The following is a 13,697-nucleotide window of genomic DNA, read 5'->3' as shown; positions in this document are numbered from 1 at the left end:
TGAGATGATTTCACAGAACACAAAGAAGTTTCTCAGAAAGCTTCTTTCTCTTTGTTATCAGAGCATTTTTCCTTTGCCCCTATAGTCTTCATAGGAATCCGAAATATCTGTTCTCAGATTCCAAAGAAATAAGGCTAGCAAAGAGATCCACGAAATACAGATGTAACTCTGTGAGATGAATTAACAGAACACTAAGCAGTTTCTCAGAAAGCTTCTTTCCAGATTTCATCTGAGGATATTTCCTTTTTCACCATAGCCCTCTAAGGGCTTCCAAATATCACTTTGCCAATTCCACAAGTACATTCTTAGCGAAAGGCCTCTTGAGGGGAAAGCTGTAACTCTGTGAGATGATTTCACAGAACACAAAGAAGTTTCTCAGAAAGGTTCTTTCTCTTTGTTATCGGAGGATATTTCCTTTGGCCCAATAGTCTTCAAAGGGATAGGAAATATCTATTCTCAGATTCCACAGAAATAAGTCTAGCAAAGAGATCCACGAAATACAGATGGAACTCTGTGAGATGAATTAACAGAACACTAAGCAGTTTCTCAGAAAGCTTCTTTCCAGATTTCATCTGAGGATATTTCCTTTTTCACCATAGCCCTCTAAGGGCTTCCAAATATCACTTTGCAATTCCACAAGAACTGTCTTTGCGAAAGGCTTCTTGAGGGGAAAGCTGTAACTCTGTGAGATGATTTCACAGAACACAAAGAAGTTTCTCAGAAAGCTTCTTTCCCTTTGTTACGGAGGATATTTCCTTTGGCCCTATAGTCTTCAATGGGATCCGAAATATCTGTTCTCAGCTTCCACAGAAATAAGGCTAGCAAAGAGATCCACGAAATACAGATGTAACTCTGTGAAATGAATTAACAGAACACTCAGCAGTTTCTCAGAAAGCTTCTTTCCAGATTTCATCTGAGGATAATTCCTGTTTCACCGTAGGCCTCTATGGGCTTCCAAATATCACTTTGCCAATTCCACAAGAACTGTCTTAGCGAAAGGCTTCTTGAGGGGAAAGCTGTACCTCTGTGAGATGATTTCACAGAACACAAAGAAGTTTCTCAGAAAGCTTCTTTCTCTTTGTTATCGGAGGATATTTCCTTTGGCCCTATAGTCTTCAATAGGATCCGAAATATCTGTTCTCAGATTCCACAGAAATAAGTCTAGCAAAGAGATCCACGAAATACAGATGTAACTCTGTGAGATGAATTAACAGAACACTCAGCAGTTTCTCAGAAAGCTTCTTTCCAGATTTCATCTGAGGATATTTCCTTTTTCACCAAAGCCCTCTATGGGCTTCCAAATATCACTTTGCCAATTCCACAAGAACTGTCTTAGCGAAAGGCTTCTTGAGGGGAAAGCTGTAACTCTGTGAGATGATTTCACAGAACACAAAGAAGTTTCTCAGAAAGCTTCTTTCTCTTTGTTATCGGAGGATATTTCCTTTGACCCTATAGTCTTCATAGGAATCCGAAATATCTGTTCTCAGATTCCAAAGAAATAAGGCTAGCAAAGAGATCCACGAAATACAGATGTAACTCTGTGAGATGAATTAACAGAACACTAAGCAGTTTCTCAGAAAGCTTCTTTCCAGATTTCATCTGAGGATATTTCCTTTTTCACCATAGGCCTCTAAGGGCTTCCAAATATCACTTTGCCAATTCCACAAGAACTGTCTTAGCGAAAGGCTTCTTGAGGGGAAAGCTGTAACTCTGTGAGATGACTTCACAGAACACAAAGAAGTTTCTCAGAAAGCTTCTTTCTCTTTGTTATCGGAGGATATTTCCTTTGGCCCTATAGTCTTCAATGGGATCCGAAATATCTGTTCTCAGCTTCCACAGAAATAAGGCTAGCAAAGAGATCCACGAAATACAGATGTAACTCTGTGAAATGAATTAACAGAACACTCAGCAGTTTCTCAGAAAGCTTCTTTCCAGATTTCATCTGAGGATAATTCCTGTTTCACCGTAGGCCTCTATGGGCTTCCAAATATCACTTTGCCAATTCCACAAGAACTGTCTTAGCGAAAGGCTTCTTGAGCGGAAAGCTGTAACTCTGTGAGATGATTTCACAGAACACAAAGAAGTTTCTCAGAAAGCTTCTTTCTCTTTGTTATCGGAGGATATTTCCTTTGGCCCTATAGTCTTCAATAGGATCCGAAATATCTGTTCTCAGATTCCACAGAAATAAGTCTAGCAAAGAGATCCACGAAATACAGATGTAACACTGTGAGATGAATTAACAGAACACTCAGCAGTTTCTCAGAAAGCTTCTTTCCAGATTTCATCTGTGGATATTTCCTTTTTCACCAAAGCCCTCTATGGGCTTCCAAATATCACTTTGCAATTCCACAAGAACTGTCTTAGCGAAAGGCTTCTTGAGGGGAAAGCTGTAACTCTGTGAGATGATTTCACAGAACACAAAGAAGTTTCTCAGAAAGCTTCTTTCTCTTTGTTATCGGAGGATATTTCCTTTGGCCCTATAGTCTTCAATGGGATCCGAAATATCTGTTCTCAGATTCCACAGAAATAAGGCTAGCAAAGAGATCCACGAAATACAGATGTAACTCTGTGAGATGAATTAACAGAACACTCAGCAGTTTCTCAGAGAGCTTCCTTCCAGATTTCATCTGAGGATATTTCCTTTTTCACCCTAGCCCTCTATGGGCTTCCAAATATCACATTGCCAATTCCACAAGAACTGTCTTAGCGAAAGGCTTCTTGAGGGGAAAGCTGTAACTCTGTGAGATGATTTCACAGAACACAAAGAAGGTTCTCAGAAAGCTTCTTTCTCTTTGTTATCGGAGGATATTTCCTTTGCCCCTATAGTCTTCATAGGAATCCGAAATATCTGTTCTCAGATTCCAAAGAAATAAGGCTAGCAAAGAGATCCACGAAATACAGATGTAACTCTGTGAGATGAATTAACAGAACACTAAGCAGTTTCTCAGAAAGCTTCTTTCCAGATTTCATCTGAGGATATTTCCTTTTTCACCATAGGCCTCTAAGGGCTTCCAAATATCACTTTGCCAATTCCACAAGAACTGTCTTAGCGAAAGGCTTCTTGAGGGGAAAGCTGTAACTCTGTGAGATGATTTCACAGAACACAAAGAAGTTTCTCAGAAAGCTTCTTTCTCTTTGTTATCGGAGGATATTTCCTTTGGCCCTATAGTCTTCAAAGGGATCTGAAATATCTGTTCTCAGATTCCACAGAAATAAGGCTAGCAAGGAGATCCACGAAATACAGATGTAACTCTGTGAGATGAATTAACAGAACACTCAGCAGTTTCTAAGAAAGCTTCCTTCCAGATTTCATCTGAGGATAATTCCTTTTTCACCCTAGCCCTCTATGGGCTTCCAAATATCACTTTGCCCATTCCACAAGAACTGTCTTAGCGAAAGGCTTCTTGAGGGGAAAGCTGTAACTCTGTGAGATGACTTCACAGAATACAAAGAAGTGTCTCAGAAAACTTCTTTCTCTTTGTTATCGGAGGATATTTCCTTTGGCCCTATAGTCTTCAATGGGATCCGAAATATTTGTTCTCAGATTCCACAGAATTAAGGCTAGCAAAGAGATCCACGAAATACAGATGTAACTCTGTGAGATGAATTAACAGAACACTCAGCAGTTTCTCAGAAAGCTTCTTTCCAGATTTCATCTGAGGATATTTCCTTTTTCACCATAGCCATCTATGGGCTTCCAAATATCACTTTGCCAATTCCACAAGAACTGTCTTAGCGAAAGGCTTCTTGAGGGGAAAGCTGTAGCTCTGTGAGATGATTTCACAGAACACAAAGAAGTTTCTCAGAAAGCCTCTTTCTCTTTGTTATCGGAGGATATTTCTTTGGCCCTATAGTCTTCAATAGGATCCGAAATATCTGTTCTCAGATTCCACAGAAATAAGTCTAGCAAAGAGATCCACGAAATACAGATGTAACTCTGTGAGATGAATTAACAGAACACTAAGGAGTTTCTCAGAAAGCTTCTCTCCAGATTTCATCTGAGGATATTTCCTTTTTCACCATAGCCCTCTATGGGCTTCCAAATATCACTTTGCCAATTCCACAAGAACTGTCTTAGCGAAAGGCTTCTTGAGGGGAAAGCTGTAACTCTGTGAGATGATTTCACAGAACACAAAGAAGTTTCTCAGAAAGCTTCTTTCTCTTTGTTATCGGAGGATATTTCCTTTGGCCCTCTAGTCTTCAAAGGGATCCGAAATATCTGTTCTCAGATTCCACAGAAATAAGTCTAGCAAAGAGATCCACGAAATACAGATGTAACTCTGTGAGATGAATTAACAGAACACTAAGCAGTTTCTCAGAAAGCTTCTTTCCAGATTTCATCTGAGGAAATTTCCTTTTTCACCATAGCCCTCTAAGGGCTTCCAAATATCACTTTGCCAATTCCACAAGAACTGTCTTAGCGAAAGGCTTCTTGAGGGGAAAGCTGTAACTCTGTGAGATGATTTCACAGAACACAAAGAAGTTTCTCAGAAAGCTTATTTCTCTTTGTTATCAGAGGATATTTCCTTTGGCCCTCTAGTCTTCAATGGGATCCGAAATATCTGTTCTCAGATTCCATAGAAATAAGGCTAACAAAGAGATCCACGAAATACAGATGTAACTCTGTGAGATGAATTAACAGAACACTAAGCAGTTTCTCAGAAAGCTTCTTTCCAGATTTCATCTGAGGATATTTCCTTTTTCACCATAGCCCTCTATGGGCTTCCAAATATCACTTTGCCAATTCCACAAGAACTGTCTTAGCGAAAGGCTTCTTGAGGGGAAAGCTGTAACTCTGTGAGATGATTTCACAGAACACAAAGAAGTTTCTCAGAAAGCTTCTTTCTCTTTGTTATCGGAGGATATTTCCTTTGGCCCTATAGTCTTCAAAGGGATCCGAAATATCTGTTCCCAGATTCCACAGAAATAAGTCTAGCAAAGAGATCCACGAAATACAGATGTAACTCTGCGAGATCAATTAACAGAACACTAAGCAGTTTCTCATAAAGCTTCTTTCCATATTTCATCTGAGGATATTTCCTTTTTCACCATAGCCCCCTATGGGCTTCCAAATATCACTTTGCCAATTCCACGAGAACTGTCTTATCGAAAGGCTTCTTGAGGGGAAAGCTGTAACTCTGTGAGATGATTTGACAGAACACAAAGAAGTGTCTCAGAAAACTTCTTTCTCTTTGTTATCGGAGGATTATTCCTTTGCCCCTATAGTCTTCATAGGAATCCGAAATATCTGTTCTCAGATTCCAAAGAAATAAGGCTAGCAAAGAGATCCACGAAATACAGATGTAACTCTGTGAGACGAATTAACAGAACACTAAGCAGTTTCTTAGAAAGCTTCTTTCCAGATTTCATCTGAGGATATTTCCTTTTTCACCATAGGCCTCTAAGGGCTTCCAAATATCACTTTGCCAATTCCACAAGAACTGTCTTAGCGAAAGGCTTCTTGAGGGGAAAGCTGTAACTCTGTGAGATGACATCACAGAACACAAAGAAGTTTCTCAGAAAGCTTCTTTCTCTTTGTTATCGGAGGATATTTCCTTTGGCCCTATAGTCTTCAATGGGATCCGAAATATCTGTTCTCAAAATCCACAGAAATCAGGGTAGCAAAGAGATCCACGAAATACAGATGTAACTCTGTGAGATGAATTAACAGAACACTCAGCAGTTTCTCAGAAAGCTTCCTTCCAGATTTCATCTGAGGATATTTCCTTTTTCACCCTAGCCCTCTATGGGCTTCCAAATATCACTTTGCCAATTCCACAAGAACTGTCTTAGCGAAAGGCTTCTTGAGGGAAAAGCTGTAACTCTGTGAGATGATTTCACAGAACACAAAGAAATTTCTCAGAAAGCTTCTTTCTCTTTGTTATCGGAGGATATTTCCTTTGGCCCTATAGTCTTCAATAGGATCCGAACTATCTGTTCTCAGATTCCACAGAAATAAGTCTAGCAAAGAGATCCACGAAATACAGATGTAACTCTGTGAGATGAATTAACAGAACACTAAGGAGTTTCTCAGAAAGCTTCTCTCCATATTTCATCTGAGGATATTTCCTTTTTCACCATAGCCCTCTATGGGCTTCCAAATATCACTTTGCCAATTCCACAAGAACTGTCTTAGCGAAAGGCTTCTTGAGGGGAAAGCTGTAACTCTGTGAGATGATTTCACAGAACACAAAGAAGTTTCTCAGAAAGCTTCTTTCTCTTTGTTATCGGAGGATATTTCCTTTGGCCCTATAGTCTTCAAAGGGATCCGAAATATCTGTTCTCAGATTCCACAGAAATAAGTCTAGCAAAGAGATCCACGAAATACAGATGTAACTCTGTGAGATGAATTAACAGAACACTAAGCAGTTTCTCAGAAAGCTTCTTTCCAGATTTCATCTGAGGAAATTTCCTTTTTCACCATAGCCCTCTAAGGGCTTCCAAATATCACTTTGCCAATTCGACAAGAACTGTCTTAGTGAAAGGCTTACTGAGGGTAAAGCTGTAACTCTGTGAGATGATTTCACAGAACACAAAGAAGTTTCTCAGAAAGCTTCTTTCCAGATTTCATCTGAGGATATTTCCTTTTTCACCATAGCCCCCTATGGGCTTCCAAATATCACTTTGCCAATTCCACGAGAACTGTCTTTGCGAAAGGCTTCTAGAGGGGAAAGCTGTAACTCTGTGAGATGATTTCACAGAACACAAAGAAGTTTCTCAGAAAGCTTCTTTCTCTTTGTTATCGGAGCATTTTTCCTTTGCCCCTATAGTCTTCATAGGAATCCGAAATATCTGTTCTCAGATTCCAAAGAAATAAGGCTAGCAAAGAGATCCACGAAATACAGATGTAACTCTGTGAGATGAATTAACAGAACACTAAGCAGTTTCTCAGAAAGCTTCTTTCCAGATTTCATCTGAGGATATTTCCTTTTTCACCATAGCCCTCTAAGGGCTTCCAAATATCACTTTGCCAATTCCACAAGTACATTCTTAGCGAAAGGCCTCTTGAGGGGAAAGCTGTAACTCTGTGAGATGATTTCACAGAACACAAAGAAGTATCTCAGAAAGGTTCTTTCTCTTTGTTATCGGAGGATATTTCCTTTGGCCCAATAGTCTTCAAAGGGATAGGAAATATCTATTCTCAGATTCCACAGAAATAAGTCTAGCAAAGAGATCCACGAAATACAGATGGAACTCTGTGAGATGAATTAACAGAACACTAAGCAGTTTCTCAGAAAGCTTCTTTCCAGATTTCATCTGAGGATATTTCCTTTTTCACCATAGCCCTCTAAGGGCTTCCAAATATCACTTTGCAATTCCACAAGAACTGTCTTTGCGAAAGGCTTCTTGAGGGGAAAGCTGTAACTCTGTGAGATGATTTCACAGAACACAAAGAAGTTTCTCAGAAAGCTTCTTTCCCTTTGTTACGGAGGATATTTCCTTTGGCCCTATAGTCTTCAATGGGATCCGAAATATCTGTTCTCAGCTTCCACAGAAATAAGGCTAGCAAAGAGATCCACGAAATACAGATGTAACTCTGTGAAATGAATTAACAGAACACTCAGCAGTTTCTCAGAAAGCTTCTTTCCAGATTTCATCTGAGGATAATTCCTGTTTCACCGTAGGCCTCTATGGGCTTCCAAATATCACTTTGCCAATTCCACAAGAACTGTCTTAGCGAAAGGCTTCTTGAGGGGAAAGCTGTAACTCTGTGAGATGATTTCACAGAACACAAAGAAGTTTCTCAGAAAGCTTCTTTCTCTTTGTTATCGGAGGATATTTCCTTTGGCCCTATAGTCTTCAATAGGATCCGAAATATCTGTTCTCAGATTCCACAGAAATAAGTCTAGCAAAGAGATCCACGAAATACAGATGTAACTCTGTGAGATGAATTAACAGAACACTCAGCAGTTTCTCAGAAAGCTTCTTTCCAGATTTCATCTGAGGATATTTCCTTTTTCACCAAAGCCCTCTATGGGCTTCCAAATATCACTTTGCCAATTCCACAAGAACTGTCTTAGCGAAAGGCTTCTTGAGGGGAAAGCTGTAACTCTGTGAGATGATTTCACAGAACACAAAGAAGTTTCTCAGAAAGCTTCTTTCTCTTTGTTATCGGAGGATATTTCCTTTGACCCTATAGTCTTCATAGGAATCCGAAATATCTGTTCTCAGATTCCAAAGAAATAAGGCTAGCAAAGAGATCCACGAAATACAGATGTAACTCTGTGAGATGAATTAACAGAACACTAAGCAGTTTCTCAGAAAGCTTCTTTCCAGATTTCATCTGAGGATATTTCCTTTTTCACCATAGGCCTCTAATGGCTTCCAAATATCACTTTGCCAATTCCACAAGAACTGTCTTAGCGAAAGGCTTCTTGAGGGGAAAGCTGTAACTCTGTGAGATGACTTCACAGAACACAAAGAAGTTTCTCAGAAAGCTTCTTTCTCTTTGTTATCGGAGGATATTTCCTTTGGCCCTATAGTCTTCAATGGGATCCGAAATATCTGTTCTCAGCTTCCACAGAAATAAGGCTAGCAAAGAGATCCACGAAATACAGATGTAACTCTGTGAAATGAATTAACAGAACACTCAGCAGTTTCTCAGAAAGCTTCTTTCCAGATTTCATCTGTGGATAATTCCTGTTTCACCGTAGGCCTCTATGGGCTTCCAAATATCACTTTGCCAATTCCACAAGAACTGTCTTAGCGAAAGGCTTCTTGAGCGGAAAGCTGTAACTCTGTGAGATGATTTCACAGAACACAAAGAAGTTTCTCAGAAAGCTTCTTTCTCTTTGTTATCGGAGGATATTTCCTTTGGCCCTATAGTCTTCAATAGGATCCGAAATATCTGTTCTCAGATTCCACAGAAATAAGTCTAGCAAAGAGATCCACGAAATACAGATGTAACACTGTGAGATGAATTAACAGAACACTCAGCAGTTTCTCAGAAAGCTTCTTTCCAGATTTCATCTGAGGATATTTCCTTTTTCACCAAAGCCCTCTATGGGCTTCCAAATATCACTTTGCCAATTCCACAAGAACTGTCTTAGCGAAAGGCTTCTTGAGGGGAAAGCTGTAACTCTGTGAGATGATTTCACAGAACACAAAGAAGTTTCTCAGAAAGCTTCTTTCTCTTTGTTATCGGAGGATATTTCCTTTGACCCTATAGTCTTCATAGGAATCCGAAATATCTGTTCTCAGATTCCAAAGAAATAAGGCTAGCAAAGAGATCCACGAAATACAGATGTAACTCTGTGAGATGAATTAACAGAACACTAAGCAGTTTCTCAGAAAGCTTCTTTCCAGATTTCATCTGAGGATATTTCCTTTTTCACCATAGGCCTCTAAGGGCTTCCAAATATCACTTTGCCAATTCCACAAGAACTGTCTTAGCGAAAGGCTTCTTGAGGGGAAAGCTGTAACTCTGTGAGATGACTTCACAGAACACAAAGAAGTTTCTCAGAAAGCTTCTTTCTCTTTGTTATCGGAGGATATTTCCTTTGGCCCTATAGTCTTCAATGGGATCCGAAATATCTGTTCTCAGATTCCACAGAAATAAGGCTAGCAAAGAGATCCACGAAATACAGATGTAACTCTGTGAGATGAATTAACAGAACACTCAGCAGTTTCTCAGAAAGCTTCCTTCCATATTTCATCTGAGGATATTTTCTTTTTCACCATAGCCCTCTAAGGGCTTCCAAATATCACTTTGCCAATTCCACAAGTACAGTCTTAGCGAAAGGCCTCTTGAGGGGAAAGCTGTAACTCTGTGAGATGATTTCACAGAACACAAAGAAGTTTCTCAGAAAGGTTCTTTCTCTTTGTTATCGGAGGATATTTCCTTTGGCCCAACAGTCTTCAAAGGGATCGGAAATATCTGTTCTCAGATTCCACAGAAATAAGTCTAGCAAAGAGATCCCCGAAATACAGATGTAACTCTGTGAGATGAATTAACAGAACACTAAGCAGTTTCTCTGAAAGCTTCTTTCCAGATTTCATCTGAGGATATTTCCTTTTTCACCATAGCCCTCTAAGGGCTTCCAAATATCACTTTGCAATTCCACAAGAACTGTCTTTGCGAAAGGCTTCTTGAGGGGAAAGCTGTAACTCTGTGAGATGATTTCACAGAACACAAAGAAGTTTCTCAGAAAGCTTCTTTCCCTTTGTTACGGAGGATATTTCCTTGGGCCCTATAGTCTTCAATGGGATCTGAAATATCTGTTCTCCAAATCCACAGAAATCAGGCTAGCAAAGAGATCCACGAAATACAGATGTAACTCTGTGAGATGAATTAACAGAACACTCAGCAGTTTCTCAGAAAGCTTCTTTCCAGATTTCATCTGAGGATATTGACTTTTTCACCGTAGCCCTCTATGGGCTTCCAAATATCACTTTGCCAATTCCACAAGAACTGTCTTAGCGAAAGGCTTCTTGAGGGGAAAGCTGTAGCTCTGTGAGATGATTTCACAGAACACAAAGAAGTTTCTCAGAAAGCCTCTTTCTCTTTGTTATCGGAGGATATTTCCTTTGGCCCTATAGTCTTCAATAGGATCCGAAATATCTGTTCTCAGATTCCACAGAAATAAGTCTAGCAAAGAGATCCACGAAATACAGATGTAACTCTGTGAGATGAATTAACAGAACACTAAGGATTTTCTCAGAAAGCTTCTCTCCAGATTTCATCTGAGGATATTTCCTTTTTCACCATAGCCCTCTATGGGCTTCCAAATATCACTTTGCCAATTCCACAAGAACTGTCTTAGCGAAAGGCTTCTTGAGGGGAAAGCTGTAACTCTGTGAGATGATTTCACAGAACACAAAGAAGTTTCTCAGAAAGCTTCTTTCTCTTTGTTATCGGAGGATATTTCCTTTGGACCTATAGTCTTCAAAGGGATCCGAAATATCTGTTCTCAGATTCCACAGAAATAAGCCTAGCAAAGAGATCCACGAAATACAGATGTAACTCTGTGAGATGAATTAACAGAACACTAAGCAGTTTCTCAGAAAGCTTCTTTCCAGATTTCATCTGAGGAAATTTCCTTTTACACCATAGCCCTCTAAGGGCTTCCAAATATCACTTTGCCAATTGCACAAGAACTGTCTTAGCGAAAGGCTTCTTGAGGGGAAAGCTGGAACTCTGTGAGATGATTTCACAGAACACAAAGAAGTTTCTCAGAAAGCTTCTTTCTCTTTGTTATCGGAGGATATTTCCTTTGGCCCTATAGTCTTCAATGGGATCCGAAATATCTGTTCTCAGATTCCATAGAAATAAGGCTAACAAAGAGATCCACGAAATACAGATGTAACTCTGTGAGATGAATTAACAGAACACTCAGCAGTTTCTCAGAAAGCTTCTTTCCAGTTTTCATCTGAGGATATTTCCTTTTTCACCATAGCCCTCCATGGGCTTCCAAATATCACTTTGCCAATTCCACAAGAACTGTCTTAGCGAAAGGCTTCTTGAGGGGAAAGCTGTAACTCTGTGAGATGATTTCACAGAACACAAAGAAGTTTCTCAGAAAGCTTCTTTCTCTTTGTTATCGGAGGATATTTCCTTTGGCCCTATAGTCTTCAGAGGGATCCGAAATATCTGTTCCCAGATTCCACAGAAATAAGTCTAGCAAAGAGATCCACGAAATACAGATGTAACTCTGCGAGATCAATTAACAGAACACTAAGCAGTTTCTCATAAAGCTTCTTTCCATATTTCATCTGAGGATATTTCCTTTTTCACCATAGCCCCCTATGGGCTTCCAAATATCACTTTGCCAATTCCACGAGAACTGTCTTATCGAAAGGCTTCTTGAGGGGAAAGCTGTAACTCTGTGAGATGATTTGACAGAACACAAAGAAGTTTCTCAGAAAGCTTCTTTCTCTTTGTTATCGGAGGATTATTCCTTTGCCCCTATAGTCTTCATAGGAATCCGAAATATCTGTTCTCAGATTCCAAAGAAATGAGGCTAGCAAAGAGATCCACGAAATACAGATGTAACTCTGTGAGATGAATTAACAGAACACTAAGCAGTTTCTCAGAAAGCTTCTTTCCAGATTTCATCTGAGGATATTTCCTTTTTCACCATAGGCCTCTAAGGGCTTCCAAATATCACTTTGCCAATTCCACAAGAACTGTCTTAGCGAAAGGCTTCTTGAGGGGAAAGCTGTAACTCTGTGAGATGACTTCACAGAACACAAAGAAGTTTCTCAGAAAGCTTCTTTCTCTTTGTTATCGGAGGATATTTCCTTTGGCCCTATAGTCTTCAATGGGATCCGAAATATCTGTTCTCAAAATCCACAGAAATCAGGGTAGCAAAGAGATCCACGAAATACAGATGTAACTCTGTGAGATGAATTAACAGAACACTCAGCAGTTTCTCAGAAAGCTTCCTTCCAGATTTCATCTGAGGATATTTCCTTTTTCACCCTAGCCCTCTATGGGCTTCCAAATATCACTTTGCCAATTCCACAAGAACTGTCTTAGCGAAAGGCTTCTTGAGGGAAAAGCTGTAACTCTGTGAGATGATTTCACAGAACACAAAGAAGTTTCTCAGAAAGCTTCTTTCTCTTTGTTATCGGAGGATATTTCCTTTGGCCCTATAGTCTTCAATAGGATCCGAAATATCTGTTCTCAGATTCCACAGAAATAAGTCTAGCAAAGAGATCCACGAAATACAGATGTAACTCTGTGAGATGAATTAACAGAACACTAAGGAGTTTCTCAGAAAGTTTCTCTCCAGATTTCATCTGAGGATATTTCCTTTTTCACCACAGCCCTCTATGGGCTTCCAAATATCACTTTGCCAATTCCACAAGAACTGTCTTAGCGAAACGCTTCTTGAGGGGAAAGCTGTAACTCTGTGAGATGATTTCACAGAACACAAAGAAGTTTCTCAGAAAGCTTCTTTCTCTTTGTTATCGGAGGATATTTCCTTTGGCCCTATAGTCTTCAAAGGGATCCGAAATATCTGTTCTCAGATTCCACAGAAATAAGTCTAGCAAAGAGATCCACGAAATACAGATGTAACTCTGTGAGATGAATTAACAGAACACTAAGCAGTTTCTCAGAAAGCTTCTTTCCAGATTTCATCTGAGGAAATTTCCTTTTTCACCATAGCCCTCTAAGGGCTTCCAAATATCACTTTGCCAATTCCACAAGAACTGTCTTAGTGAAAGGCTTCTTGAGGGGAAAGCTGTAACTCTGTGAGATGATTTCACAGAACACAAAGAAGTTTCTCAGAAAGCTTCTTTCTCTTTGTTATCGGAGGATATTTCCTTTGGCCCTATAGTCTTCAATGGGATCCGAAATATCTGTTCTCAGATTCCATAGAAATAAGGCTAACAAAGAGATACACGAAATACAGATGTATCTCTGTGAGATGAATTAACAGAACACTCAGCAGTTTCTCAGAAAGCTTCTTTCCAGATTTCATCTGAGGATATTTCCTTTTTCACCATAGCCCTCTATGGGCTTCCAAATATCACTTTGCCAATTCCACAAGAACTGTCTTAGCGAAAGGCTTCTTGAGGGGAAAGCTGTTACTCTGTGAGATGATTTCACAGAACACAAAGAAGTTTCTCCGAAAGCTTCTTTCTCTTTGTTATCGGAGGATATTTCCTTTGGCCCTATAGTCTTCAAAGGGATCCGAAATATCTGTTCTCAGATTCCACAGAAATAAGTCTAGCAAAGAGATCCACGAAAT

Source organism: Macaca nemestrina, chromosome 20, assembly GCF_043159975.1.
Source record: "Macaca nemestrina isolate mMacNem1 chromosome 20, mMacNem.hap1, whole genome shotgun sequence".
Lineage (NCBI taxonomy): Eukaryota > Metazoa > Chordata > Mammalia > Primates > Cercopithecidae > Macaca > Macaca nemestrina.
The sequence above is the reverse complement of the archived record's forward strand: the minus strand, read 5'-3'. Positions refer to the sequence as shown.